Raw genomic sequence first — 26,695 nt, 5'->3', positions numbered from 1 at the left:
CAGGGAATTCATTTAGAACGGGAAGTGAAACAAACCAACAAAGAGTGCATGTATCATTAGTTTCACCCCTCAGATATTTCTTTTCCCATATGTTTTGGCTAACTGTACCACGCTATGATCAATGTGCAGACCATGAAAACAGACAAAACCAGCTGAAAAAGCAACCTTGTGCCTCTTTAAGAAAAAGGGAAAACTTTTCCAATTGATTTAGTGCTTCATAAATTAGCCTAGGGACAGCTTTAAATTGTGCTGTTATTATGCATACAGGATTCTACTCATCTAATAATTTTGCTATTCAATAAAAAAAAAAAAAGATGTTTTGAATAGCAACCAAACATGCCATAAAAATACACTATCCACATTCTGCAAAGAGTGAAAATGTAAATGAATGGATTGAAAATGTCCCCAATATGATTTCTTTCTTGTTGACTTTCCAATTTATTTTTTCATGGGGAAAAAGATGTACTGGGAAATAGAATGCATGATCTACAAGTAGGAGTTTAGGGAAGTCATTATATACCCATTAGTTGTGTGCATTTATTAAATCTGTCTGGTAAAATTAAGGGAGCTAAAATTTTATGTATTTATTTCTGTCTAGTGTGCCTAGTGTATCTTGTATGCCAGTCAGCATTTAAGATAAGCAATTAATTGACCATATCAGAGAACAGAAGCCTTGGCCTGGGAAGGATATATCCACCGAAGAAACTCTCCTGAGATTCTGTATTTGTGGTCCCTGAGTGAGTTTGGGATGCTATCCATTTTAATTGAAAGATCAAAGTCTTTTATGACTATCTTTCAAAACCTATAGGAAATATAAACAAATACTTCCTCAGCATTTTCATTCAAGCTCTAGGAAATCCTGCAGGCTGTCCTGGAAAGGGGCACCAAATCTGTAGATATGGTGTTTGGCCAGTGCATAGTCCTGAGTCTTTACTATGGCTATAAGACCAGTTATTCATCCCCTAAGGCCCATGGTGATGAGAATATTTATTTACTAAGATACTATCTTAATCAAAGCAAAGCCAGAAGAGCTCCTTTGACTGTATATCTTGGCCTGAGCCTATCCAGTAAGGGCCCTAGGGTTTTTAATAAGTACCCAAAACCCTCTTACATTAATCAATTCTCCCAGTTTAGACTTACTGATATTCATGGGAGATGCCAGGATTTGCATCTTAAATTTTTACTGGCCGAAAAAGAAATACAGATAGTATCAGTAATAGATGTTTATTTTATGCCTTTCCCATAAGAAAGGGGAGTGGGGACTTCTGCTAATAGTGCTCTGCTTTCGGTGTGTCTTGCTTTCTATTATAGTAGCATCCAAATGTGATTAGTAAGCACAAGGAAAGTGAAAGCAATGGACAAGTAAGCATTTGCTTGTCACAGACCACTTGGTTCACTCTGGGATGGTGGAATTTAAACTCAATAGGGTTAGAACTAGATTTTCTTTTAAAAGAATGCTCCAAAGATCCTGGGTATGGATGCCTCAGTCTTGCCTTGGTCATCTGTCTAAGATTTGGTAAAAGGGCTTTCTGAGCATGAATGTGAATGAATCACAGTCTGGAAAGAAATAATCAGTGATGTTACACATAATATAGCACAGGTTCTGTCAGACACTGCCCCTGTCCCTGGAGGCTAGAAAGAACCAAATGAAAGTGGCCATGATAATAGAGGCTAATGTCATAACAGCATTGAGCTATTGCCAAAGATGGAAACATTCCCCAAATGCTGCACATATTCCAGTGGAAATAAAAAGTTTATAGTCTTTCTGGCATGTGTTATCAGCAGCCACAAGGATCTGGTTCAAAAACCAAAAGATTCCTCTGGAAGTTAGCAAACATATCAATCTGAGCCTCCCCTAAGTAAACTAGTTAAAATACACTTGCTTACTGCCCTTACTGGGCAATAGTTACATTTCTACAAGAACTGACTAGGCACAGGACAAAGAACACACAATTCTTTAAAAGAATCTTTAAAAGAAAGAAACTTTAGTTTTTGCAATCACAGCCTTAGTTTATACGAACAATATGTTAAAAAACTACCCTATAGTCCCAGAAGTGCATTCTTTGGTCTTTTGCACTTCTTTTTAAGCTGCTTCTGTAGAAAGAGAAGGTGGCAAATGAAGGACAAATTATTGTTGCTGCCCTGTTTCCTGCACTCCCTTCCCTTCCCTTCCCTTCCCTTCCCTTCCCTTCCCTTCCCTTCCCTTCCCTTCCCTTCCCTTCCCTTCCCTTCCCTTCCCTTCCCTTCCCTTCCCTTCCCTTCCCTTCCCTTCCCTTCCCTTCCCTTCCCTTCCCTTCCCTTCCCTTCCCTTCCCTTCCCTTCCCTTCCCTTCCCTTCCCTTCCCTTCCCTTCCCTTCCCTTCCCTTCCCTTCCCTTCCCTTCCCTTCCCTTCCCTTCCCTTCCCTTCCCTTCCCTTCCCTTCCCTTCCCTTCCCTTCCCTTCCCTTCCCTTCCCTTCCCTTCCCTTCCCTTCCCTTCCCTTCCCTTCCCTTCCCTTCCCTTCCCTTCCCTTCCCTTCCCTTTTATGCAGTTCATCCATGACTGATTAAGTCAGAAAGTTTACAAGTGAAGTTTCAATCCTGGCTTCTAGGTTTTATAGCTTGTAAAGGAAAGTGTTCCCTATCCTTTCCATCTTCCTTCCTTAAGATTCAATGCTTCTCTGGGGTGCTACTACCTTTGGTTGGGATGGCCAGGCTAGTTACAGAGCTGATAGCCTTGCTCTTCTTATGCAGAGTACGTCTTGCAGTTGTTGCTGCTCTTTCTGTGTTTCCCTCATGATGCTGAATGTGTTTTCTAAAGATCTGGCCTCACTGTTAGTGATTTCATCAAGTGTTTGCTAGGGGGAGGTAGTTTTTTTCTGCTGCCCATATTACTTTGTTCTTATGCCTTGTGGCCCCAGTAAATGCCTGTTGTGTGGGCATGGTCAGAATGATATAGGGGACACTTTGTGTGCAGTAATGAATAACTGGGTTTCTTAGGGGTTGTTCTGGCCACCAGCCTATAAACATCCTCCCTCTTTCTTTGTCCCAAAGGATGTTTAAGCAGTTTAAATGAAGTAGAACAGCGTCAATGAGCAATACTGATAAAGACTTGCCTCTGAGGATCTTATATTGCCTGGGAGGAGGGAGACCTAAGTTCAGTCATTGCTCCAAATCAGGCAGGGAAATTGACAGTGTGTCCTGAGTGTTACAGCAATGGCTAGATTTACTAGGCTGAGTGGCAGCAACATGGAACCCTCAGGTTTCTGCGTTCTGTGTGGGGTTGGCTGTACTCTACAGACAGCTGTCTGATGAACTCTGTTGACATGATGGATAAGTGTCTTAATTTTTGAAGGCTGTCAGGTCTAGGTGTGGATCAGTCACCAAGCTGCTTCACATGGTCACATTTAAGCAGTTTCCAGTCTCGCTACCAGTAGAAATTCAGGGGCCTTTGTGAAGGTACTGCAACAGAACAGTGATTTTTAAGAACCCCAATGGCACTTAGAGAATGGATTTAAGAATCTAAATCACTTTTACCCTCGAAGTGTGATGCCAATAAGGAAGTAAGAACTTCCTGTTCTTACCTGATGTCTACCTGGCAGTCTGAAAACACTGAAATGCTCCTCAAGAGGTCTCATCACTAAGAGATGCAGACTTCTAAGGAATAAAATTTTCCTGCTTCTACCTATTTTCTTAAGCTGGATATGAAACATAGGCCAAAGGATTTCTCTGAATCACTTCTTCCTTCCAGTCATATAGTGGTGGTAAAGCTAGAAAAAGTATTTTAGGGTGACACTCAAACCATAGTCCTCCTTTGCTCTGAATGATCAGTACTGTGATGCTCTGTTACCTGACGGACAGAAAACCATATATGTATAGTAAAGGATTCTGATAATGTAAATTCTGTCTGAAAATGTAGGTCTTTGTTAAAAATACAGTTAGCTGTATGCATTAGGATTACAGTGGTAGTTTTAGGGTGTGGAATAAAATTCAAAACCAGGAGTGTTTTCCAAAGATAATTGACTATTTAGCAAACAAAGTTAGAAAAAGGTCTCCTGCCATCATTCAGACACATGACTCATTGCTGGCATCCATTTTCCCTGGGGTAACAGGAAACAGGGAATTCAGAATGCTGGTTAGAGTCCTACATAAATTACTTCATATCTAGTGACATGACCTCCTGAAGCAGCAGTCTGGCTGCAAAGTGTCTTGTAGCTCTTATTTTATTTTTTTCTGCCAGGGCATCAGAATTAACTCTTCTAAAGTTCAATAAAAGCAGGTAATGGGAAAAAAAAAAAAAAAAAAAAAGAAAAAAAAAAAAAAAGAAGGGAAAGGTATGAATTTCTGCAGTTGAAAGAATAAATTCCAACAGATAGCAGTGAATTTTACCTTTTCTGAATATGTAGAAGGCAATTAGATCTTCTTATTATAGAAACACAAAGGAAATTCTCTGGGCAGAGGTGGTGTGAGGTAAGTACATATGGTGTGTACCCTATGGTTGGAGTTTCAGAGGTGCCAGAGTAGCATTCAGATACTTGGAAGATGCTAAACTCTTCTAGTAGAGTATTTTATGCTATTCAGTCACTAACTAACACATAATGACTTCCAAGGAACAATGAATATTAGCTCTGTTTGCTGTAGTCCATTGGACTAGTTCTGAGAGACTACAGAACTTTTCATGTGGTGGTTGGAAAGTCTGCCTGTGTAGACATGACATTACAAACTGAAAAGTAACCTCTTTCTTTCCATTTGGTGCAAGTATAGCCCAAAATTCCTTCTTCTGAAATACATCAAATTGAAATAATGGTGCTGAATGATGAACAAGTCTACTTCCTCTACCACATGTAATTAATTTTCTTCCCAAATACCTGACTAAGTCTTTGCAGGTAATTGGTAGTTAGGTAATCTGCCTATTAATTTCTTCATTTCTAGACAGTCTCTAGTTAATAATCAATAGTCCCCTTTTCTAATGAAGAAATGGCCTTGACATTCTGGCCTTTGTGCAGTGTTAAAATAACATTGATCGTTATCATTATCATATGTCCTTGATATACTGTATAAGGGCAAGGATATCAGTTGTAAAGCACAGGAACACTCAATAAGCTTGGATAAATAATTGTGATTGGCTAAAGAAGTATACACAGTTTTCTGGGCAAAGATGTGTGGGAGAGGATTAATAAAATGTTGTATATTAGTTCTGTCTCCAAATCTAAATAGAAGACAATCTCCCCAAAATTATATGGAAGTTGTACAAAGACATATGAAAGCACTCTCTATCATAGTGTCAAACTGGAGATGGGGTTACGTTTCTCATAGTGTTGGACATCTCCAGAGAAAAGATCTTTCTCACTCTGTAGTTGAATACTCCCAATGGTCATTGCTCCTTTCTGTGATCAGGGTGAACCCTTACCAGTTTTAGTGAGGAGGGAAGCCTGTGGATAACACATCAACTATAGTAACTCAATTTTCATTTTTTTATTTTACTCTTTTCTGGTAGTCTCCTCCCACTATTAGTAGAGCTTCAAAACTTTTATCTATTGCAGGGGCTTCTTTTTTCCTGAGAGAAATAAAAATATTAATTGTGTCTGCTTGGACTCTTTAAATAGAACTTGAGGACCGTTTATCATCAGTGACATACTACAGACCAGAGCATGGTCTATATTTGGATCTTTTGACTAAGGTACAATGTCTAATTTCAAAAATAATGGTACTGTAAGTCTTATTTTACTATTCTTCCATAATAATAAGATCTTTGTCTGCTTCCAGAATTTATACCCTACTATTAAATAAGGAAAATCTTTTGTACAGTAGGTGTAAAGTTACATCACTGTCAAGCCATTATTTTAAAAAGAAAAAAATCAGGGGTCCTGTGCTAAGATTAAAAATCAGAAGTGAGTTACATTGAAAAAGTCTACTACAAAATGATGGTACCCACTGGCAAGTCTTCCACAGCAACCTACAGAAACCTTAACTTTGTCTGGTGTTGCAAACGTAGTTATGGTTGACATTTTTGTGTTTTGAATGTCAATTTCAAAAGCAAGGTTTCTGGAAATGGCATTAAAACAAGGACTTCTGAATTTTTTTGAAATAGATTTGGGGAATTCATGCCTTTGTTCTGGAACATAAACACAATCTCCAAGTACCATTTGTTTTGTATTTATAAATACACTTACGTTCATGGGGGCAGAGGAATTTATACAATTTTTTTTTGAGAATCGATAGATACATTTATAATTATACCCAGCTGCATTATATCAGCACAGGTTATGTACCCCAAGAGTAAGCAGAGTGTCCATAATTCGTACTAGTTCCTTTGTTGCAACATGACCTGCGGACTGCACAAGGCAGTGTGGGTGGGATGAGAGGGGGAGACCATGGCTGCCTGGGCAATGGGTGCCTGGCAAATGAAATAAGATTATGCTTTTTGAGATCTCTAAACCAAAGTATAACATTTTAAATTTATGTTCAGTAATTTATATGTGTATACAAAATACAGCTTGCTGTTTAAAAATATTAAAGCGATTTTTATTAAACATGCACAAGAACATCTTGTATGTGGGCTGAGTTAGCTAACTATAGTCTGAGTTTCTCTCCACATACGTGTCGTGCTCCCCTGCAGGAAAGAACTACAGCAGCTATATGATATGCTGCTTTATTGATTGTCATGAGGGATAGATTCCTAAATAATTGTCATTAGATGATTTTAAGACTCCCAAATATTCAATTTATAACTTAAATATTTTATAAAAGTATTTTATGAAAGTTGGGACACTTGGAAAATGTTTAATGTTAAAGTATAAGACACTTGAGTCTCTTCCTTCAAACATCATTTTGGTTTTCAAAAATGAATAAATAGCAAGACTCTTAGCACTTGTTTTTGAGTCTTCTCAGTACTATTTATAAGTGGAGTGAGAGCAGCTATTATTATCTTTATAAATATTTGGCACTGCATGGCCTTGATATGCAATCACGTCCATTCAAAGAATGTCTAGTGAACAAAGGAACTGGTCTCAGGGCATGAATGTTATGCTGAAGCAACTAAAGGATACAAGCCTTGTCACTTCTTGTCTCATTTTCATTAAGAAAATCATGTGGTTTAGCTTTAGGGGGGTGGTGATGAATCAACCATGTGACTAAAGGCAGGTGGCCATCTTAAAGCAGCTCTTATCCCTAGTAAAAATAAGAAATAAAAGAAAGGATTTGGGGTGGGGGGGCAGTGTTCAGCTCCATAAAATGTTCACTCACTGGGCTGCCATGAAGTAAATATTTTTACAAATATATTATTTACTACAAGGGAAGTTTTTCCTGGAGAAGGCAGATAAATGTGCTTGCTATGGGAGCTTTATGGCCACTACAGGCCCAACTGTCATTCCTTCGGTACTTCCTGTCAGTCTGACTAAACTCTGTCATCCTTCAACCCAGTTTAAATTAACAGGTAATTTGTAAATGTCACTTCAGGTTAGGCTGCTCATTTTGTTTCTACTCTACCAATGCAAAGTCTAGGACTAATTTTTCTTGTCTTCTTTTAATAGGATTTTCATTTATAAATAGAATTATGTTCTGAAAATAAATTACAATAAGTGATGCACAGAACTGGTAGCAGCAGCACTTTCATAGAATTTCAAGCACCTGCATCAGAAGAGATTAATAAAAACACTTCAAAGGCTAAATTCTATTTAAGCAGAAGACAGCTTTTGGTTAATATTTAATCTGAGTAACTGAGATCTTGGTTGAAAATATAATTTTTTAATATCTAAATTAATTTGCAAAACAAAACCATTAATTTTGCCTAAGAGCTTTCATAGTGCAAAAGTTTCAGTAATTTATTTGAAAAAAAAATTTAAAACGTAATTCTGTAGTAAAAGTCCCTATTTTAATATGGAATTTATTTCTAATGCAATATATTATATTTGATCAGCAATACTGCTTTAAGTCTATACTTTTTTAACGCTTGCTAATACACTGTATTGAATAATAAGAAGAATCAGACCTTTCATTAGAGTTTTTTATTTGTAAAAGAGATTACGTTTAGGTTCAGTATTAACAAACAAACATCACCCATATCTTTAAAGGTAGTATGCAACTGAAAAAACGTACCTTTCCACTAGAATATAGGACCTGATATAATATTTTTCATTGTCATGGTTTTTGAAGTGTTATAGTTACAGTGTATGCTTTGATTGTTCACCTCCTAGCAATCTCAAGCGCAAGTGATCTGGGGGAGCTGTTTGCATACTGAGACTCCTGTGCCTTTCTTCTGCTTTCTAGTGGTAGGAAGCATCTTCTTTTCCCCCCACGTCTCAAGGCAATCTAGCATCTTTCCAGCAGAAAGAGAGACTCAGTTAACGTATGGAAGGGAATCTCAACACCTTCTGGTCCTTGTAAAATTTCCTAGTCTTGGGCAGGGGCTTGACTATCCCCTCATAGCAAAAAACATGGTCTAATCCCCTCTTTTGGCTTCAGTAGTAGCCAAATTCAGCTGTGTGGAGTGCAGGCCAAAATCCAGTCTTTCTTTCACTAACCTCTCTCCATGTTCATTTTATCCTTTTCTGCTGTCATCCCATTCACTTCTTTCCTGCATATTCTTACTCCTGTTATCTTATTTTTTCTCTCATTCTTTACGTTAAAGCATTTATCTGGATTTTTGTGACTCTTTTTATTCTTGTTGATTATTTTCTGATTGCTTCCATCAAGTCCCTTTTAATATCCATCAGCACCCAGAAGTGTTCTGTAGTAGTTGCACAGATGTTCGTAACAGTCAGAGTATCTGGAAGACAAAGGTATCCAATGTGGATAGTGTAGTAGTAGCGAGGATTCTTCTCAGTGACTTGGTGAGCAGAAATTCAAGAACCATAGCAAAAAGGTTTGGCACTGGGCCACCAGTGATGAGTGATTACATTGGCTACTGCTCTGGTAATTAACATATAAGAGATATCTACATGGGAGATTGCAATATAATATGATACAAGTTAACTAACTCTCCATTAAAGAGTTGGATTCTTTGAGTTGGCTTCAGTGTAACTGTGCTTTAAGCCTCCACTCGGACAACATCTGTATTATTTAAAATCTGGTGTCTGGATCCTAGTTAAACCTGTAAGCACATTGTAAATTTATGCAGACTGTTACTGTAAAGGCTACTTCAGGTGGTTTAAAAATGACATTTTTAGTGACATTAGCAGTATCAGAGCCCAGTATCAAATACTGGAAAAGTAATTCTCATTGTGCATTAATACCGAGTTATTATCAGAAACATAACTTTTCTATGTAAATATTAACTGTTTTGTTTAAACATTAAAGGTCTTACTTTATTCTGAATGTTAAATTAACATTAGTGCAGGAAGAGTCTAGGACTTGAAAAGAGCCATGATGTATTAAGTACTAACAGAAGTTCCCCCACCCTGATTCATGATAATTAGTAGGAATGCAAGTCTAGTTGGAATGTCATTTATTTTCTTGTGCTTTAGTGGATTTTAGCTGTAAACGCAGCATCGGTCCAATTTTCTACAAAGTTTACCTTAACATGCTTTCACAAACTGATCAGCTCAGATTTGTTACATTTTCCCACTGTATAACATACAAAAGATTTTGTGGTGAAGCAGAAGTAAGCTTGGATCTTCTCTGTATGGCCTAATGTGAATCAATACAAGGGAGTATGATGAAACTTAGGAAACTGACCTTTATGTGAACCAACTGCTGGTGTTCATGAAATTCGAACTAAGACTTGGTTCTAGGAAGACTGTGAAAGAGCTAATATTCTGAAATGCTGACAAAAAGGAATCCACTGTGAAATAAATGCCTGTCTGCCTGTCTGACCATCAGAATTAAAGGAGAGAAGCAGAAATTTATTGCCACCTGTCCCAGAGACAAATATGCGAGATAGATGTGCACTGCTTTCTCCAGGATGACATCTGGAGGAGCACTTATTGTCTATCAAAGTTATTGCAAAAAGAACTGCTGTGTCAGTTGCCCTAATTCCACTTAAATACATAGAGATTCTTTGAGCAATTAACTGAGCAGTACTTTGGATGATTCTTTGAGGTGTTTGTGTTCACTCTACATCAAAAATTCACAGAAAGCAAGGTAAGATGCACATTTCTCTTTTAATCAGAATATTTTTCCCATTTTTTTTCTCACTTTTAGTTTACTTGAGAAGGTCAAATGAGTATGTACTTGACATTTACTGCAGGGAGAAAACTATGGAGGTATATCTATGATCCTCCTTTTACAGGCAGGCGATTAAGCAAAAATTCAGAAGATTATCTCTATAATTTCACTAATTTAATGAATTACCTTTTTCTTTTTATGCCTGAATTTTCTTTCCATGATAATTGTCTAGGTTGCTATGTCTCTTAATACGGAAGATGTGAATGTTCCCAAGAAGTCACATCATACAACCTAGCAGGTATTTTTTATGTGTTGTTCCCTTTTTCAAAACTGAATCGCACTTCATACATTGCACTTTATTTATCAGCTCTTGACTGAGAGCTAGAGGAGTTGAAGGTGGTGTTTTAAGCTACACAGTATGACATTCACTATCCCAACATCTATCTATCTAGCTATCTCTTGGTGGGAGATAGATGAACACGTCATATTCAGATATTAATGTCTATGCTAATCAAAAGTTCTGATATCCGAGTTTGGGATTTTTTGAAGCACAACATTGAACAATGTGTTGTAGTGACTATTTCTAACACCTTTCTACATGACAGATCAGGCTTTTAAATATAAAATTAGTGATAATTGAATCTCATACTTCAAATATGTACCCATTTTATAGAATCACCCTAAAAAGTTTTAAATTACTGCCCCCGGGCTGATGCTTTCATTTAGGATTAGGACTAGATGATAACTTCAAGCTGCAATGATAACACTGAATATGGACTTCATATTATTTTAGATGAGTTTTCAAACACTGATTTTTGCCACTTCAATTTCTGGCGTCCAAACAAAATCCTTCTGGACTGACTTGAAACCTGCTTGAAGGGAGCAGTTATTCCACACTAAGGAAAACATAGGCTGAGATTCTCTCAAGTTTTCTATCTAGTATTGGGGAGATTTGAAGCATAAGGTTTAGCAAATAACTAGCAGTTGAGACAGATGAGGGCAATCTTCTTCAAAGCTGTTGCGTTAGACTGAGACAAGACTGCATCCACGTACAAATGAAAAGTTTATCTTTGCAAGCAGGAATGCTATAGTTTGACTATTTTTCAATTAAAAGTTGGATTCCATAGTGCATTGAATCTGTCACAGTGAAAAATGTAGGCTGATTGTTAATAATACTGCTCTATAATTATTACTATTATACAGTCCAGATACCTCATGAGGGCACGATCCCCTGATTCTATTTGGTTTTGTATAGACTGTAGAAGAAGCAATTCCTGAGCTGTAAGGTTGGTAAGCTAAGTATAAGACTCATGCAAGTAGATTCAAGAAGCTTTTCTGTTGTGGTTATTGATGGTGTTGCTGAAATCAATCTGTCACAGTGAGAGCTACCCCCTTTTACCCTTACATTGCATGCTCGTTTTCTCGTTTTGACATGTTAGGTGTTGAATGGCTAAGAGTGAATTTTCTTGTTAAAGAAGGTGGTTTTTCAATATTAAAAAAACCCCAAAACCTTTAAAAATATTTTCTTAAATTTATAGAGAGTTTAATAAAAAGTTTCAACACAAGATTATTGAAATATATTGCCTTCTTCAAAACAGAGAATTACAAACACCCTCTGCAGAATACTTTTAATGTAATTTTAGAGTGAAATAATTACTTGGAGGTGCCTGTGGTACAAAGTTTAACACCTTTTTCCCAGGGATATATAATTATGGATTGAAGAGGACAAGAAATCGGTGTAGACAGGTGTTCTCTCATAGCATCATCCCCCTTAGTGGACTGATGACAAGTGAATGCTTGTAATAGGAGATAAAATTCAACTTTAAGTGTTTCTTGTCCAGCCAGATGACTCATACAGGTGTAAAAACATGTATCTTTCTTGGGCATCCATCTGTTTGCAAGACACATCAGTTGGCACTCTTGCTGTATTAGCCACAACCTGGACAGCAAATACTCATTGTAAGACCCTTTTAGTTACTAATTGAAATAATTAGATTGAAAAATTCCATTTTGTTTTAGAATTTTGCTGGAAGTGTCCTGCTATTTCAGATAATAATATGAGGGGAAACACATTGCTTTGTCTGTGTTCATACTTTAACGTTACTGAGAAGCTCTGGTGCTCCCATGGAAGGAGCAAAGACTTGCCACTTGGCAGCAGTGAGAAGCATGTCAGGATGTGGCTTTTACTGTCATCATGAAGGAAGCATGAAAGTTTCGCTAAGTCATGAGCTGCTATAAAAAAATCCAGTCAGTGTTTGCTTGTTTGCTTCAGGGGCAGTTGTTAAGAGTTCAGCAGCTAAATTCTTCATTTTTAAATTTTATTTTGTATTTTTTCTGTGGCAAGATTTAATCTCTCCCTCCTGGGTTACATCTCTGAGTGTGGAGATTGCATGCCTAGAGAGCACCAATATTCCTTCCTTCCCCAGAGCTGCTGAAGCAGAGCAGACTTTTCCTGCAGTGATGCTGCCAGCACCAAAATGTGGGCATGTAGGCACCTGAACACCAGAACTGAGAGTGAGAATAAACTTCCCTGTTACCTCAGTGCCCTTCTGCTATATCCTGGGACCCCACTTCATTTCAATATGAAGAAGGTAGAAACAGTAAATTGGTAAGCTGGGTATGGGAGCTGGGAGAAAATTCTAGGAAAAGAGTGAAATGATAAGACTACGGTGAGGAACAGTAAATACAAGAAAGACTCCTACTTGACAAGGAGAGAAAAAAGCAGATCAGTTAAGGAGGCTGGCAATTGAATGTTGTCCTGGAGAACTGGATTCTTATCTTATGTCTGTTGAGCTGGAGAAATCTTGTAAAAAGGCAGAGTAACTGAGGTCTACAGTAAAAGCGAAAACCCCACACTCCTCTTTGGTCTGAGAACCTCTGAGGCAGGGGAAGCTGGGAGGGAGAGCAAAGGGGAAACAGATCTGCCACAGGCTGTTTTCAGCCTGAGACATGCCAGGTTTTGCACATGGTCTTTTATTACGTTTGAATGTCACTTCTGCTAGCAGGGATTTGTGTCCTTAAAACAGATCATGGAAACTGGAGGACCATTCCTGATCCAGTGTACAGAAGCCTGGGCCTCCTAATTGCCTGTATGTGCCAATGTAGGCAGGGAGAGGAGGGGAGAAAATGGTCACCCTCATGTACAGCAAGAGCTCCCAGCCCTGGAGTGCTCATATGAACGCGACTCCAAGAAAGTGTGTTTAGTTGTCAGTCCTCCATGCAGTATTCCTGGAGATGGAGCAGCAGAGGATGTTGGTAAAAATTTTGGAGTTAGCTAAAGTGCCATCACGAGTTGAGGATCAGCGCAGGCCATAGCCGAGGAGAGAGGCGGTGCAGGGCAGGAACCAGGCTGTTGGGGCAGGAGCAGCTGGCAGAAACAATCCACACCCCTGGCTTGATCCAGCCTGAGCTAGGCCTTGCTACCCAGGAGGAATGGGTCATTTCAAACCACGAGCTGGAGCGGAAAGCAGCCAGCTGGCCCCATGTGAACTCTGGAGAAAAAATGTGTAAGGTGTAAAGTTATAGTTTTATAAATTAGTCATTCCCTGCTTATCTACATGGGCATAGTTCTCTGTTCTACCTTTAATGAAAATATGGGTTGTTAAACTGCTGCTTTGCAAGTGGGGAAATTGGGTTTCTGGTTTAAGCACCAGAAAACTTAGTGTAATTATCTCTAAGTTCATTATGATGGCTTGAGTTTTTGTTGTAACTCCCATAAATTTAAACCCAACCCTTGCTGCTGCCAATGGCAACAGTATTACACTTGTGTCAGCTGACCCAGAAGTGTGGTTTCAGTACCCCACAGAGGTATGCTCTGATTTAGTGAAGTGCTTCATAACTAGAATAGGTCAATAGGAAGTACACTTGAACAAATTTGGTGTTGCACAGTGCTTAATAGTAAGGAGAAACAGCGTTAGGCATCTCAGAAGAACCCAAGATGAGCAGATATCTTTAACCTTATTAGCTCTGTGCCTCAGCTTCCCACTTGTAAAATGGTTTACAATTAAATGAACCAAAGGGATGCTATGAAAATAAATTCATTAATGTTTGAGAAATATTCAGATACTATACCATGGAGGGTAATAGACTGTCCCACAAGTAAATGAAAATTCTTTGTTCTGTAAAATACAGTTTGAAGAGAGTGTGCACTGAGAAATATGGGGGACGACTCTCTGAACAGTGAGGATAACAGAGTTGTTGAATACCTGTCCTGCTCATTTGTTGAGCATCATCTACCTAGGAGACCAACTGAAGTGAATATTTCCTGTGGGAAAAAATAATAATGTAATCATATAATGTAAAAACCACATTGTAAATCATGAATTTAAGGAGGATGAATTAAGATTATATGAGTGTTAGTGCTACCTTAATTGCAGCCACAATGAGCCACCTTACTTCTTACATTCCTTAACATTTCTTGACTTTGCAACAGCAGCACCTCTTTAATCTAGTGGGGTTCTGAAGGAGCCTTTGAAAAAACTGAAATCAAAAGCAAAAAAAAAAAAAAAAAAATCAGTTAAATTGATACTTGGGAGTAATTTTCAGTGTCACACCCAGGAATTCAGGGGTGGAACAGCCATTATTGCTAATGGTAGCTCTCTGGCCTAATCCCTCCACATTGCACTGGATATTTGTACAAGTCTAAATATATAAAGTGCACTAGGTACTCTCTACAAAGTGCTTACTAGGGGCTATTTATAGTACTTCTCAAAATCTTGTGACAGAAAAACTACTTTTAAGAATCATGGTAAGTCTGGGCTGTATTAGCTGTGCACCCAGCATCCCTAAGAAAGGAAGAAACAAGATAAAATTATTGTCATTTTTTTCCTAACTGCTCTTAGTCTGTAGCAGGACCTTATGTATTTTATTTGCATCAGAAAATGCTTCTACACGCACAAGATTTGTGGCTACATACTCTGGAGAAGCAAGTTGAATCCAAGAGTCATCTTCTGTCCCTGGAGCAGAGACATCCTCATGAACCTCCATCCTTTGCTGATGGCAGCTGTGGGGTGGAATGGGAGTGAGTACTTTTCAGGTAGTGGCACAGCTGGTGTTTCCTAACCAAACCTTACGTTCTCCCAGGGTAAATAGGAAAAGGTGTCTGCACATAGTCATTTGTATGCCAACAAAGAGTATTCTTTTTAAGTGGCTCCCCTCAGGGTCTTGACCTGGAAAACCTGTTCTTAAAGATAACCAGATTAATAAAGCAAAAGCACGAGCTGTTAGGAGGCAAATTACCTATCCATCTGATCCAGGTAGTTGCACTTAAATAGATATGAGAGGCAGGATTAAACAAAGCAAACCAACATTTCATTTATATCCTCATGTCCCTGTGTGGATTTTAAAGGAAATGAGGGAAGAAATATATCAGACTGTATTTCTTGGGCTTAGTTGTGTTAAGACACTGCAATGCAGTTACATTTTGGATTTTGTATTTGACTTTACTGATTCGTGCAGTTGGATTGTTATTAAAAACACTCTAGTTAGACTGATAATGAAGTCAGATTAGGCTATAAAGTCTTCCTGATACATAATAAAAAACTCTACTATTTTAGATATTAGCACAGAAAATCAAAGGTATTTGATTTCTGAAATAGTAAAAGAGAGTCTTATCCCTCCAAAGTCTATGCTGAGTCAAAGCAGCACGCAGAAATAATGCAAGTAGAGCACAGCACAGCTGAGGAAAGGCTGGGAATGGGAACATGATACTCGCTGGCTTATGTTCCTCAGCAGTACATGCAGAGTGGCCATAGGTGTGCATCTGGAGCAAGGCAAGGCTTGATCTCACTCAACTGCCCCTGGCTCCCTTTCAGTAGGGCTTAGCTAATCTGTATATTTGTAGATGTAAGAATTTTGGCAACTTCACTGAAAACACGATCTGTTTGATTTCACTGGTCATTTACAGTAAGCGGACTCCAACATCATTCATGTTGAAAGCTGTTTGTTCGTCAACTGCTTGTGAAAAATATGTCATCTGCTTAAGAAAACCGCCACAGTTCAAGACTAAAAATATCATACTGCATTAGCCAATTTGTTCAGGGAGTTTTCTTTCAAATTTGTTTCTAGCCCATGCTCAGAAAATATAAACTACTAGCTGGTCTGGTCTCCTGAAACGCAAGTATCTAGCTGGAAAGAACAACTTGTATCAGCTGGGCAGATATAATTAAAGTTTCAGGCTTACTTCATACCCAGGTGGAGACTTTGAAAGACTTAAGGGAATTTAGTGCTAATCCAAACCTAGTATCTTCCAACCGATGACATGATGGGCAGCATGGAACTGTAATTGGAAGGGCATTGGAGGGGGACTTGGAGAGATTGCAGAAAAGAGAGAAGAGAGGATTAGACAAGCACAAGCGTAAGTACAGCAACTTCAGAAAATTACCTAATGCAATGCAGTTCTTGTGTCTTTATGATATTCAGGATCCTAGGCTTGTCAGAGAGTACAATACTACACACCTTCCAGTTCTGTTATAGAAATCTGCATTGAGTGCAAACTGTCAAAGCCTTTGCAAGCTAAAGGAAGCCGCTTAGGAAGATGTAGGCAGTTCATCTGGCAACGCCTCCTGTTAATCCTGCCATATATTAAATCGTCTGTCCTTATCTTCAGATCTGTCAATGCAGGACAAGTGATCAAGCTTCAGGATGCTCTTCCATACATCATGTGGCACATGGCCTCACAGATGTGGGGGTACGTGATCTACCCACACCCACAGATCTTGCTTAATGTTGAGGTAGCCTTTTTGAAAGGATTTTTTGGGAAGGTTCCCTTTAATTGACATGGCATCTTCTACTGCCTGGGAATTCCTCTTTGCCGTGTCATACAATTGTTTATTCTAACAAGTGCTCAGGAGCTACAGTTAGGGATTAAACCAAGCTGCAAGCATGTACATCCTGTTTTTATGACTTTGCCTCCATCTTCTTTTCTTAATGTTGCTTTCACATTATCTTTGTCTCTTCCCACTTCTGCTTTCCTTTTCTTTACTTTTATTGGTGCTTTTCTCCTTGATTATGTCCTCCCAAACAATTTATTTCCTATCTCTGATTTGGAATGGATCTTTATGCTGTTCTTTCACTGTGAGCCTTCTTGCCTCTACCTGATGATTAGCAGTCATTTCTAACCATAATGTGAGAGACTTTGGCATGCAGCAGAGCACCAGTCTTAAGGAGCAGACACTGCCCGAAGGGACAGCATGGGAAATGCAGTGAAACCAGATGAAATCCAGTATGACCACTTGAGATACAAGTCAGAAAAGGCAGATTTTTAAATTAAATGTTGTATTGCAAGGTGGGGAAAGGAAATTAATGAAGTCTGTTTCCCTTACAATGAAGGGTGGGACATATTTTTTCTAATTTTACTTAGTATTATATTTTTAAGGAGCTATTGCAGATGAAAAATGATATTACTCTAGTTGATCCAAGAAGGCAGATAGAAATTTTGGATAGCTCCAATTACGGAAGAAATTGAGATCGGTAATTCTGTGAAGTAATCTTGTTTGGTGATAAAATCCTGTTGTACTTGCATCAGCCAGCCCAAAACAGTTCCTCTGTCCACATCACCAGACCCCATGTAGCAGCATTACCAGGACAACTCTCTAGGCTTCTCTTAGCTTACACAAACTGAGACTCGCTTTCTTCTCATTGCTTACACACCTCCATCATGCTTTCAAGCAAGATTCAGCAAAAACATTCTTTTAGATCATTTTCTGGACTCTGTCTTTTTTTTTTTTTTTTTTTTTTTGAGCTGTGCTATGAATCTTTCAGTTGTCTCAAGTAAGCATGAGCAGGCCAACATCAGGCATCCACTTTTTCCTGACAATGTCCTACTTTTTTCGCCTTTAAATGCTACCTGCATTTTGTGTATCTCTTTCTGTCCCGCATACACCTTCGATACACCTGATTTAATTTTTTTAAGATCTTTTGTGGTGATAGCACCCAAACTTTATTAGGAAAGGCAGTTTCCACCCCAATCCTGTCTAACAGACCTATGTTTCGGTAAGATTCGGCCTGGAGTGATGGGGTGTTTTCATCAATATCGTCACATTGTACTATTGGCAATGACGTAATAGCTTGGCTCATTAAATTCTAGTAATATGCATTTACATGTCTGATCACTACTAAAGCTATTCATTTTGTATCATCTTAATCTTTAAAATGTTACAAAAGCTATTTGAAATGAGTGGCTTACTGTAAATGAATGGACAGAGACCACAGTCAATAAGTAAAGTGCTCATTCACCAAAGCGCTTTAGCAAGGTTATATTTTGTTAAAGATTTTGAAGCTGGACATAGTGTGGAACTGAAGCCCATCAGCCATTTCCGTCATTTATTTAGATTTGCTAAATGATCTAAAAAGAGATTCAAATGCCAGCAAAAAAGGTTGGGCAGAAGGACTACCAGGCTAGTCCTCAGCTCTCCCACTGTCGTGTTTTCAATGCCACTGAAGACAAAATGCACTGCGTCAAATTATGTGACACACCATGTTACATCAAAACACTGACTTTGTTTTATGTTGCTTTTAATGTGAATTGATACAGTATATGACACAGGACTTGTGTTGCCCCATAACAAGATCATAGAATCAGAACCACAGAATGGTTTGGGTTGGAAGGAACCTTAAAGATCATCTAGTTCCAAACCCCCTGCCCCGGGCAGGGACACCTTCCACTAGACCAGGTTGCTCAAAGGCCCGTCCAACCTGGCCTTGAACACTGCCAGGGAGGGGCAGCCACAGCTTCTCTGGGCAACCTGTGCCAGTGTCTCACCACCCTAGAATGCAACTCAATGTATAAATAAAGTACACACTTAGATGATGCTGTACTGGTTTGAAGAGCAACTGTTTGGCTTGACATCTTCCTCAAACTTCAACAAGTTTCCTGTAAAGTTAACAACCACTTGCTAGTGACCCAGAAGAGAGGAATACACAAGATAAAATAAGTATTAGCCCACAGCAAGTAACTTTTCAGGCAGTTTATTAAACATTATCTTTGTTTCAAAACAGTACACTGGAAGAACATCCAAATGACTTTTGAAGCTTCAAGGATAATTTTTGTGTTATATTTTAACAATGTATTTTATCACTATAGCTCGCTTTAAATTTGCTTCAAATATTAAACAGACACTGGCTATAGTAGTTAGCTGAATTGTTTATGGGATCAAAATCAAACTAAATGTTCAGAAAATTTTCAGCAAGAGATTCCAGTTATTGAAAGCACCATTTGTGATGTGCTAAAACATGTATACACGTAGGTATTGCCCCATTTATCAGACATGAGAGCTAATTACCTCATCCACTGCTATATTTCTTCCATCCTCTGCATTTCAATTCCCATTATTAACACATAGGTGGTCAAGCTGACCATCGAATAGCCTACATGAGCATGAATGCATTAAATAATTTAATGTTAGAAGAGTTTATTAAACTGCCACATCCTAATCAGCATGCGTACCTGCCTTCATTAATCTTGCACTGGTCCATGGTGTGTCTCTACAGTCGACATAGAGTGTGCTAATGTTAATAGGAGCTCTTAACAAACAGAATCAGTTAATCAAGGAAAATTTACTATTAGCCACATGACCATGCATACTGAAATCTAATTACAATCAGATTTAACCTCTTCATTACTGTATTCATCCAAATATTTTTGTTATCACTTGTGATACTAAAGTATTCCAAACTGAGACATGATTATACTAATTTGAACAGGAAATACTTAGATCAACTCACTTTTATAAGAAGGGAGACTTGCTTTTTGCCATGTTTTCAATATATAATGTTATATGGCTTATATTTATTGCCAAAAGCAAGAAACCTAGTACCACTTTTTCTCATCCAAAACCTGGCTACAGGAAATAATTGCTAGAATGGAATGTTGAAAAATGAACTTCAGTATTCAGGATTAATTCAGATGGAATTTAGGACTTAGTAAAATGTCAGTTAGCACTGGATATGGTGGATATAATTTAGAATATACAGGGGTTTTAGCAGCTAAAGTGTTTTAAGTTCTTAAGCAATGTATTTCTTTCTGATATCAATTGAACCATACTATTTTATACCACTTGGCTATTTTCAGCAGATCTTTGACTGTGATAAGCAATTAAGCTCCATCAGTGGCTGTGATTCTCTGAGTCTGTTCACAGAATGCAAGGGGTTGGAAGGGACCTCTAGAAACTTAGTCCTTGACAGAGACAGGGTGAATGGATATGGTTCCATTTTAGAGCTATTGATTTTTATTTATTTTATGTTATTTTATTTTTTAAATGTCCTTTTTCTGTATGCAGAGAGTAGACTAAGTATTAGTTCAGAGCAGAGAAGGTCAAGTCTGTTTCTTTAATTAGGAATCTGCATGACATTTTGGGTGGCAGAACAATGTATTTTGAACCATAATAGAGGGAAGGATTCTGAACTATTTTGAATTGCTGAGAGGGTCATTTGCATTGGGAGTTCCTTGACTGAGAAACATTACATCACTGCACCTCTGCTTCATGGTAAAAAGTGTGGATTGAGTCATAGCAATGGCATTTGCTAACTTTTGGGTAGGGACCAACCCCCAGCCTTAGGGACACTACTGAGCCCTTTATTGGTCTCTGTCACCATGTGGCCTTTGCCGTCACTCCTCTCCCTTCCACTCTTCCTCACCCCCTCTCCATTCTTCCTCATCCTCCACTCCGCTGTTTAAACTGAGTAACTTTTGCAAAGGAGATAAAGTCCTGGGATGGCTTCATTCTCTAGGATACCTGTTTGTTAAAAACCGGCCTTTTGGCGCATTCCAGTGGTAAAAAATGTATTTTTTGTGAGATAGAGTAAAAGTCAGGCCAAGACAGGATGGTAAAGCTGAGTCCAAGAAGTGAAAGGGACTTGCTAAGGCAGATCTTTTTTTTGTTTGCTCCCTCTCCTACTGTTCTAACACCCTCTCTTTTCTCTCTTGTCTTCTCTGTTACTTAGCTTTATTAGGTCCACAGGGGTTTTCATTTGCTTCCTTTCACTCCTATTCTTCTATCTTTTGGCCTCTTTTCCTTCTCTCAGTTTCTTTTTGTATTTCTGTTTCTCGTTTTGTAACCTTACTCTTGGGCTACTCTTCTTACCTTACTAGCACCTTTAATGCAAGGTGCATTAAAGCACTCCTTTGAGGGTGCATGAGTGTTTGAGGGTGTTTTATGCCTGTTCTGTGAAGACTTCTCTGTTACAGATAGGCCTTTTCATTATTGCAGCTGTAGGTTAACGTGGCTACTGTGCTTGATAGATGAAGTCTTACATCATACATAAAGCTCAGACAGTCAATGAGCTGGTAAGAACAAGGACTGTTTCTCCCTAACCTATCCTAGATTTTGTAGTATCATTCTCTGTTCAGCTTCATCCTTGATGAAAACTGAGGAACCTGATCAACTGAACTTTTTATGTGTGCCAAAGACCAAATGAGTTTTCATGTTTGTCCTGTCACAGAAGCCACCTTCTGCTAAACTATGCACTCTTTAAGGTATGTGATTGCATTTGGAATGAAGGCATGGCTGTCACCCAATTGAGTATCAGTTTGCTGCAATATACATACTCCGAAGGCGTCATGCACAGTACTTGTTGAATTTTGGGGAAGATGGTGCATTTGTAGGTCACTATCTAACTTGCAGAGAAACTGTAGGATAAAGAAGAATGTGACTACCATGAATGGGATGTAGTGGTGGTGGGGTGCAGGAGAGAAGACATTTATTCCAACCTAGCTGTTATGTAGTTATACTGCTTGTCCTTTCAGCATATTTTAAATTATAACATATTTAGGGACTGTATTGGTATCTGGTGCTCTGAACAACCCCAATAACATTGTCAGGGCTAAACAGTGGAATAAATATCACAACATAACAAGAGCAAGATCTGATTCTTCATTAGTAGAATATCCTTCCTCTGCTCTGCTTTCCTTTTGTACTTTTGGTGCTTTCGATTGCAATTGCTGTGTAAATCTGACCACAAAGGAGAACGCTGATAACTTGCTAAATGTACAAATCCAGCATGATAGAAGAATTTAATGCAATAGTATATGACTCAAATATAATGTAGTTTGGAAATGTCATATGATAATCCTACATAAAACCCTATTCATCAAAAGGCTTCTGCTGTCAGGTCATGATGATGCTTTGATTATTTTACACATTATTTACACTGGATAGAGTTAGAAGGCATATTCTATGCATGATTCAAGATGAAAAGTAATCCTTTAAAAGAGAGGGTGTATTCTTTGTACAGATGTTAATTTTGATCATAGGAAAGGGGGGAGAAGTACGAATAATATTGGTCAGGACATTACAGTATTTTGAAATTACTCTTAAAAAGTGAATGGATGTATAACGTGAAAGTATTTTTAAAAATTTAATATTACATTAAAGTAGCTGCCTGAGTTCCGTGACTGGGAATTTGTAAGCTAAAGGAGATATGACATTTGCTGTAATGAAATCAGGATGGCTAGAAAAAATGTCTGAAAAGGGCCTAGACTGGAGAAAAGAAGGACAATTCAGCAAGATTTGTGGCATCATATATCACAGGGCAATACTGAGCTCATAGCAGCTGTTTAACACTGGAAATGTGTGTTTATCAGTCCAACTGAATAAACAAAATCAAAATCGAAAGAGGTAGAAATGACACGGAGTCCTGGTGCTGTTGTGCTGACCATTGCTGAAAGGGGCAGGTAGTCTGTGGCAAGCAGTGTGTGGGGGAGAAGTCACATATTCATTAAGTTATCATTGAAGGGAGGTCTGAGAATTACAGGCAAAACCTATGAGTAATGAACGCTACAGATGACAGCTCACATTTTCCCTCTGCTTCCCCTTCCTTTCCCTTCCCTGCCCCGCCCTGCCCCACCCTGCCCTGCATTTTAAGGAACATGTTTTTCTTCCAGCAGCTCCCTATTAGGAGTAGATGATATATGTTGTCCTGGAGATTCACTACTGCTCTGTTTGGATTCACCATTGCTCTGTGAATTCTCTCGGTTTCCACCGGAAAACAAAAAATGCTGATGTAATTTCCCCTCACTTTTAAAGTACCTCTCCAGATTCAGTGTTTCCCTCTATCCCTGACTTAACAAGCAGATTCCTACCAACAGGCTGATAAATATTGATGTTGTATTGATGATGCCGAAATTATCTTTCTCCATAAGAATTTAAAGTAAATATTCTGTATGTAAAAGTTCAATTTGTAATCTGTATATCAGAAGACAGTGGTAAATTAAAATCATAAGCTTTACTTAATTATGTACAAGTGTTCCAGTGGTCTACTGCCACATTTTACTGAAGTGAAAAGTGTTTGCCACTAAATATTGATGCAGTTTTATTCCTTTTTTATTATCAAGTTTGCTGAATTTCCTACACACATCAAATAGTAGAGAAAATAAAATGGGGCATAAACGGTTTTAGAAAAGTAATGTTATAGGGAATTCACTGAAGGAGCTGGAAGGCCAGATTAAAACATTTTCCAGACCTGCTGAGAGCTTATCTTAAAACATGACCAAGATAATGGTTTTATTTTCCTCTACTGAAACATCTGGAATAAGTTCCTAAAAAGATAAGAAGTGTATGCACAAAGTGCAACTGCAGCATAGTATTACACTCCCACATAGCTTTTCATTTAATGTGTTTCAACTACCACCTGGCCAAACAGAGAGGAAAATTTAGTAAAACATGTTCAAGCTCGAAGAAGTGTTCAATCTTTTGCTATTCCCTACCACTCCTCACATGATTTGTCTCCTGCTTCTCTTTCTCAAGGGCTAAATGTTTCAGGGAATCACAGTTTCTAGTCAGCAGAGTAACCACAACAAAGCTCTTCTGGAAATGAAAACTACATCCAGCCTCTTCTGCTTTTATCTGTAATTGAAACACACTCTTGTAAGCCTGAATCTGTTGTTGTAGACTGTGATGTCTAAGGGAGTTAGGCGCCCATTTATAAATCTCATCTTGGAAATCCCATCTGAAGAAAATTATTTCCTTATTCTTTATGATTATATGACATTAGGAGATAAAAGTGTTTTCACTGGCAGAACTTATTTGTAGCTGAGATTTCCATTAATGAGAGTATGCTCAGTTTTCTACACTGCCTGTGATTTATATACTGAAGATATAAGTGGATACAGCTTGAAAATATAGAAACACTTGTATTCAAAGTAAATGAGAATATATTTCAGTTTAATGGCAAACTGTGAGATGCTAAGGAGGTGCTTTTCAGACAGAAAGCTATATCAGGCCTTTTTGCAACAATATGATACAATGCTGTCAATACCAAATACATCTAGAAGCAGGAGTGAGATACTCTTCTGGTAGTTCATGATCAGCTCCAGGCATCCCTTCTAGGAAAAGCGTATGAGAATGATGCATGACTTGCAAAAACACACTTGTTAATTCTTAACAAAAGGAAAAAGGGAATAATTATCCAATTGTAACAAATATATGTGTGACACAGACAGATAACTCACAGCTTCTTGATGCTGCAAACCTAACTGCACAAATTCTGGTAGCAATAGACGTAAAAGATTGTGAAGACCAATGCCAGTTTCTGATCTGTTCTGTCAGAATATCCTTATTCTGCTAAAATTTAAAAATCAAAGCTGAAGTATTCCTTACTGTGTGATCTGATTGCTTTTTAAGTCAGGATTCTGACTTCTTCAAAATGAAGGACATGCCAGCAGCAATATAATATCTTGTGTCCAGCTGGAAATTACCACCAGAAGCGTTGTTTCAAAGGTTTTTTCTTGGAATAAATGCTGTTTCTGTGACTGCCTCCTCAGCTCCTGAAACACTGTGAAGAATAAATGAATGAATGAGCCCAGAAAGTATACTTCCACATCTTCTCCCCCAACCTTTTTTATTCACCATTGGAAAGTTCTGATTTAATGATAACAACAAATTCTACACGCTTACTTTTTTTTTTTTTTTGTAGTTTGTCAAGAACTGCTCAATTTTTTAAGTCAATATTTAATTGCATTTCAAATATTTTCAAAGCAATGTTTCAACATTTTCAAAATATAGTGATTTCATTGTTATTAGAAATAATTTTCTATTTTAAGAAAATCAGTTGACTGAGACAAAACAAGTACCCAGTTAGTGCTGAAATGCTGTGTAACATTTGCATGTGGTCTAAACCAAACATTTGACTTTTTGGTTTGCTGAGCATTTTATATTTTATTTGTTTTCAAGTCATTCCAAAATGAATCCCCTCTTATCCCCTTTCCCTGGAATTGCAAGTGAATGTTATTTTAACTTTAGATAACCATCTTATCTATTAAAAAGAAACAAAGAGAAGAAAAATATAGAGATAAGGCACACAGGAGTTACCAAGAGTAACAAATGTTCATAGAAGTGCATTTCAAAGAGTCAAAGACAGACATTTAAATCCTGTTTCAGGTCACATGTTTTACAGATCTCAAAGGCAGGAAAGCTCTATCTTGACTCAGGGTTTTTCTGAAAGCTCATTCCTGGATCTGAGTTTTGACATGATTATAATTCAATCAGATGATAATGGTCCCATCTGGCAATAGAATAGCAAGTCAGCCGAGACTGATGAAGGTGACATTTTACCTTCTCCATATTCTTCATCCAAGAGCTCAAAGGACTATAAATTTGATATCCAGCTCTTCCTCCTCACTTCCTGGCAGTATGTCCGATTTTCAGTCCTTTTCTTTTCCCTTTTTTTACTGAGACTATTCCTACATTTCTTCTCCTGATGAATGTTGTAAAATCTTGCTTACTTCCTCACTTTTCATAACTTTTCCCACCTTAAATTGGCAACATGACAGCTTCTTATCTGTGCTTTGACTTTTTAAGTGTTGCCTTTTATTGCTTCTTAGTAGCCTTAACCAGAGAAGGAATTTGGTATGAGCTTGGCTGTGTCTATACCATTTCTGCAGCCCTTTCCACACAAATGAGGAAAGCAAAACAAAGGTAGCTATGCTTTTTTAATACCAGTGCAGACTTTCCCAGAGGTAGCCCGAATGCCATTACTTGGCATTGCGTTGTTTAGACTGGCATTTAATATCTGAATACATTAGTACCTTGTGCTTAATTAAAGTAAACAGTGATTAGAAGTCTCATGATGCTTCCTAATTCAATACCGAGGTCTATACTCATAAGATGAGACTGTAACTGCAGATTGTTTTCCTCAGGAGTGAGGATTTCATGTGCAGTTCCTTGTCTGTGCCATTTGCTTCTTTTTGCCATTTTGGTTGTGCCTGTACCTCTGTCTGTAAGAAAGCTGTAAGCCTTGGGGAGGAGAAGGTAGTAAGGGAGAGAGGGTTTTAATCTGAACCGTTTTGGTGTCTCTTTCATAGATCATCCCCTTCCCTTCTAAATAACACCCAGTCTAAACATGAGGACATGTGCGTACAAGAGCGGGAAGAGGCAGAAGGAGTATGTTAGGGAAGACCTAGGAACCTCCTAAACTGGCTTCATCACTAACAAAACTGACACCGTGAAAGGATAATATATGGTAGGGAAGGATGCAGTATTTGTGATCTTGCATCACTGGAGTTACAAAAAGCTTATCTTGCTGTAGGAATGTTCCGTGTAGGATTCTTGTGTTGTTGGTCATTGTCCACCCAAATGATACACCCTTGAAGACAACAACTACATCAATCTGTAGTGCTCT

The sequence above is a fragment of the Strix uralensis genome, chromosome Z (assembly GCF_047716275.1).
Source record: "Strix uralensis isolate ZFMK-TIS-50842 chromosome Z, bStrUra1, whole genome shotgun sequence".
Classification (NCBI taxonomy): Eukaryota; Metazoa; Chordata; class Aves; order Strigiformes; family Strigidae; genus Strix; species Strix uralensis.
Note: the sequence above shows the minus strand (reverse complement) of the source record.